Genomic DNA, 6,000 nt, shown 5'->3' with positions numbered 1-6,000 from the left:
TCGTTATATTTAGTCTTCGTTCTGTCCTTTAAGAGTGTGTGTAGGCTCCGGACTCTCAATCAGTATTCATATGTAAGATCACTTACACAGTAAATTAATTTTGTCACCTTTCTCTATATGTTCTACAATGCATTTATATGAAGACCAGTAACGAGTTACATAATTTAAGTCCATTTAGATAAATTAACATATGCAGCATTATGAATACATTTTTAGGCTACATTTCAATCGTCAGGAGCTTCGTCAAGCCTTAGTGTACATAACCGGACGAAGTACAGCTACATATAGAGCGAAGAGTTGAGGTGTCAGGGCGGGACCCAAGTATAAATAAAGCAACAAAGATATTTAGCAACAGGACTTGACAAGCAGGTCCTCACTCCTACACATCCCAACATCATTACCTCCACCACTCAGAAAGAGAACAGGGTCATTCCATTGGCAGTCATAATGTTTAGTAATTTGCTCACTATGTCCTCTATCCAAACCCCGTTACAAAAACCTCTGTCCATGTATCTAATCTGGAAATTATCTACTGCTAGGGCATTCAAGCATTCATGAGCGGCTCTCCTTGCATGGGCTCCATGCTGGAGCCACATGCTCAACGACTAGCCTGACAAATGCTGTATGTAAAGTTCTTGGGGATTGTTTACTGAAGTTTCTGGACAGCGCACTAGCATGCTGGTTTTGGACTGGTTTGTCATGAAATCGAACCCTCTGCTCAGTGAATTGCTATTCTCAGGTTTGCTATATTGTATATGCTGCTGATACTGTATGACCTATGTGTATTTCTGGCAATATGTTTGGGGTTCTATTTAGCCCCAGTCCTTTTCACTTTCAGCTTCTCTCCTTCCATGCTGCTTTCACCTTCTCTAATTCACACGACTGTGTATTTGGATTGAACTAGAGAATTCACTTGTTTGACCACATCTGCAGTCAGTCAAGGAAGGTCTTCTTGAAATTTATCACCAGTCTCTCCTGTTCTTATTCTTCTCATCTGTGTTACATGTGCAGTGGCACATAGGACTCTATGCCCTCTGGTAGGTCATTTACATAGAAACAGTAGCCGTCCTAGTACTAATCCTTGCGGAACCCCACTCGTTACTCTTTCCCACCCTGATGTTCCATGCTTTCTGTCATTCAGGTGCTCCTTGACTCACTGGAGCACTCTGCATTTTAACCCGGTCTGTGTCTCTCATTTCTGGACTAATTTCTGGTGTGGTACTCTGTCAAATACTTTTTTGCACTCCAAGAAGATGCAATCTGTCTAGCTCTGTCTTTCTTGTTTAATTCCTGTGATTCAGTCATAAAATTCCAGCAAATTTCTAAGACAGAATTTTCCATCCCCAAATCCATGATCGCCTTCTCTCCAAGTGTTCTAATATCATTTTCCTTACTATCTTCTCTAGAACTTTTGATAGTATACATGTTAAAAATACTGGCCTATAATTTAGTGACACTTATTTGTCTCCCTTTATATATGTATATATAGGAACCCCAGTTACCTTTGTCCAATTTTCTGGCATTTGTCTTGATTGGAGAAACTGGTTCTAAAAACGTGCTGTTGAGTTACAATGTGGCTCTGCTCCGTTCTCTCAGCACCCGTGGAGATGTATTATCTGATCCCATTACTTTTGTAACATCAAGATCATTTTAGTAGTCTCTTTACTTCTTTTGTTATGCTAATGTTTTCTAGTACCAGGTAATATGGTCTAACTATTGTACCTTTCCGCAACTCTCCACTTTCTTCTGTAAAGACCTCTTGAATCTTATGCTAAGCTCTTCACTTCTCCGTCTTTCTCCATCAATGTCCCATCCTCGGTCTTCAGCATTATCACTTAGTTATGTCTTTTTTCTTATGTGACTGTGGAGCAACTTTGGTTCAGTTGTGACCTCTGATGTCGTGTCAATTTTAAAATTCTTTTTTATTTTTCCTTCTTATATTTGTGCATTAATATCTGGCTTTTCCTGCTTCTTGTCAAGTTTTATGTGCTTTGATTAGCTCTATATATCTTTCAAGTTCTCTTGCTCCTTTCTTTGGCTTCTCTGTATTCCTAATTAAATCTTAGTTTTTCTGTGTTTTACTTGTTTCTTTTCTTCATTCTTGGTGCAGTCTTTTTCCTTTTCCCTTCAGTTCTTATTCCCAATGCCCTTCTCTTACAAAGTTTCTCATTCAGTTATAGACTCCTTTCTATGGTCTCATTTTCTTCTATTCCTTTATTTACTTTCTTTCTCCATTCCCATTTTCATCAGGTACTAAAAATTTAGCACCACAAGATCTCTGATGCAGAGTGGTTCGCTATTAGTAATTTCAGCAGTGTTGAAGTCATTTTGTGTAAAAACCAGGTCTAGTCTTGCCGGCTCGTCTCCTCCCCTCATTCTTGTTGTATCCTTCGCATGTCTCAGAAAACTTTGCATTGCATTCTCCCTCCCTCCCTCCCTTCCTCCCTCCCTCCCCCCTCTCTCTCTCTCCCTCTGCCTCTCTCCTCTCTTTCTCTCTCTCTCTCTCTCTCTCTCTCTCTCTCTCTCTCTTTTACACTGGGTTTGACAAAGTTAGGTTAAGGATCCCTAGCTTTATTGACAAGCTATTTACAAGTGTCTTACCTAACATTAAGGATTCCTAATTTTATTGACAAGCTAAGAGCTGTTACCTACATCAGCTCATTTGAAAACATTTTTATTGTTAGGAAACATACAAGCAGCGAACAGGATGAAGTTGGAGCCATCTCTGAGCCTGCATTTTCATTTCATCAACTGACTTTATCTCGTTGACATCATAATGTTGTACGAATGTGTTCCAGACTCGAGTCATCCTGGGGATAAATGATCTCAGATGAAGTGATGTTCTGGAGAAGGGTAAAGCCAGAGTGAAATTTCTGCTTTCTGCCCGTCTTGTGGTATAGATGCTTGCTTCACGCTATCCTCGAAGTGGAACCAAGTGTGGTTCTTTGACAATGCTGGCCTCTCTCTCTCTCTCTCTCTCTCTCTCTCTCTCTCTCTCTCTCTCTCTCTCTCTCTCTCTCTCTCTCTCTCTCTCTCTCTCTCTCTCTCCCTCTGTCCACTTCCTGGTTCGTAACCTCCTGGTGCTCCACTAATTGACATCAACTGCGTCATTCTCGTTCTCGAGGCATTTCTTGAACTCTATTTATGCTCCCCTCCTCAAGGACTGCCCCAGTAACCCCAGTAACCTTCCCAATCGTCTCTGTTTGTCTTCCAGCTACCAGTACTTCTTGAGTCTTCCAGCTACCAGTGCTTCTCGAGTACACAGAGTACGTCACTTATTTAACACCTCTGAAGGCTAATTACCCATAATTCCTAAGCAAAATCAAGACAGCCATTGGAAGGAGGAGAGTAATTAATTAGTGATCAACTAGCCAAACAGCTGCCCAGACGAGGGAGCTAGTAAAACTACTAGTAAAACAACTAGCTAGTATCAAAGAAAAATTGAGAGATATAATTAGAAATATAATTAGATACACATGATGAGACACATAATTAAACGTATAATCAGACACACAATAATTATGTGTATCTAATTATAATAAGACACATAATAATTAGCTACGAGACAGAATGCCTTACCCATTACATGACTCACCTGCTAAGTAGCTAACTGTCGACTACCTTGTTGATTGACCGACTGACTGACCGACTAAATAACGTGATGGTTGGCTGACTTACTTTCTGGCTGCCTGGCTCACTCTCTGACTGGCTGGGTCCATTACTTTTTGACTGGCTGCCTGGGTCATGTTCTGTCTGGCTTACTTTCTGACTGCCTAGCTGGCTGGCTAGCTAACTGGGTAACTGGATATCTGACTAGCAATCTGGTTAACATAGCTCTCTGTCTGGCTTTTTGGTTGGTTAGTTTGCTCTTAAGTTAGATGGGAGTCTGACAGCCTTGTTCACTATCTGTCTGGCTGACGAACATAGCAGGTTGCCTGACTGGCTGAGTGAACTACCGTCTGGTACACCGGATTGACTAGTTTGCTTGCTGAGTGGTTGACCTTCTGGCTGGCTGCTTGCATGCCTGGCTGACTGGTTGGCTGGCTGGCTGGCAGGCAGCCAGTCAGGTCAGTGGAAGCAGATCTTGCAGGGTAGGCGTTGAGACCTTGCATCTCCTTCTCCAGCATACCAAGTGCTGTTCTCCCTCGCATATTGCACAGGTTTTTTTCTCTAAACTCCGTAAAGCTTTGTTGATGTGGAAGCTTGAGACGGTTGTGGTGGGTGATGGTGCACAATGATGGATGAGTGTTTACAAGCTGGTCCTTTTTTTAAGACTTATTACGTGTTGTAATTGTCCTGGTTGAGAGTGGATTATTGATGATGGACTGTGTGTGTGTGTGTGTGTGTACTCACCTAGTTGTGGTTGCAGGGGTCGATTCACAGCTGCTGGCCTCGCCTCTTCGCTGGTCGTTACTAGGTCCACTCTCCCTGTTCCATGAGTTTTATCCTCTCTCTCTCTCTCTGTGCGCCACCTGGAGTGGTCTTGGAGGTCAGCTGGTCACACCCTCACTCCACCTGTTGTTGTGCTCAGTATTCAGGTATTTCTTATCACGTGTTCCCTGAGAATGTTGGTCTTCTCAGAGACACTCCTTCAACAAGTCCTTCTTGAAGAGTGCTTCTTGAGATGTTCATGAAAGGTGCTTCCTATGGTGATCCTTGTGAGGTGCTTCATAAGGCGTTTCTTGTGAGGTGCTTCATAAGGTGCTCCTTGCGAGGTGCTCATCGAGAGGTGTTACTGCATCATGCTGTATTTTCTGAATCGCGAATCCCATATACAAGACAACAGAGATAAAACTTGTGGTCGACAAGTCTTGAGACGCACGCTACCAGAAGACTAAAAGAACAGACAAGATGAAAGTGAATACGAGATGATATTTGAAGAAGCTAAATGAACGATTACAATTAATTGGGGTAACTACAACCACGGCGTACAGGTCGTTCAGTATATGTCTCTGTCAATTTGTGAAATTAAAACTACTGGTCGCAATACTGAGGGAACGATACACACGTTTCGGAACAAGCTTTTACTGGGATAACGTCTCGAACTGGTAGAGTTATATCAGGTCATGATAAAGCTCTAAAAAAAGCAAAACGTTGTATTAATAAAAGTTTGAATTTTTTCACTCTGAGAGTTGGTCTCACAAACTCACACGTTTTACCACACATCTTCACTAACTGCATCAGCGTGTGGGATACCCTTTCAGAGCAGACAACTAAACCAACCAAAACTACAACAGCCCCATCGTAGAAAATGTTTCTTTTGCAGCTATGTTAGAGGATGCGAGTTTCGAAAAACAGAAAGTGCGGCTCCTAGCTGTGAGAGCACATCACTCAGTTGACCTTTCTTTACAACAGCTCCCAACTCTACTACTGGCACACGTCTTGACTCACTGACTGGCCCTTCATATTTCAAAGATTCTCCAACTTGCTGCTCCCAATCACACTAAGTACGAGTGCATTTTTCTGGAAAATGGTAGCTGACCAATATGGTCTGCATGGTAAGAATTATGCAAGTTCCGAAGGATCCCAATGGAAATAAATCACTCTAACTTTTTTGGGGTTATCTTAGGTTCTCTACACATATGCTGCTATGATAATCTATGTAACTGTATTTGTGTATACCTGAATAAACTTACTTACCATACCAGACACGATGAAGGTAATATTGTCAACGCAGTCTTCCTAAAGCCAAGTTCCCAGCCCAGAACCTCAGTCTATATTTTCCAGCAATTTCATTACTTATGCCAGCCAGCCTTAAGGAATTACACTGTATCCCTGAAAAAGCGGCAAACTACCGGTGTGAGACTGTATGTATGAGCATCTACCCTTACAGACACCAATGTTCTATTAGTGCTGGTCAGCAGGGAGGTACAGCTGATCATAAGCAAGAACACACGCTCAACAAGAATAAGAAATTGGCTCACCAGTATCTCATATATGAAAAAAGAAAGTTCCACTAGTTTTCTCGTAGAGCTGTGTCCCGAGCTCAACAAAACCACT

The sequence above is a fragment of the Cherax quadricarinatus genome, chromosome 37 (assembly GCF_038502225.1).
Source record: "Cherax quadricarinatus isolate ZL_2023a chromosome 37, ASM3850222v1, whole genome shotgun sequence".
Taxonomy (NCBI): domain Eukaryota; kingdom Metazoa; phylum Arthropoda; class Malacostraca; order Decapoda; family Parastacidae; genus Cherax; species Cherax quadricarinatus.
This window is presented reverse-complemented; position numbering follows the sequence as displayed.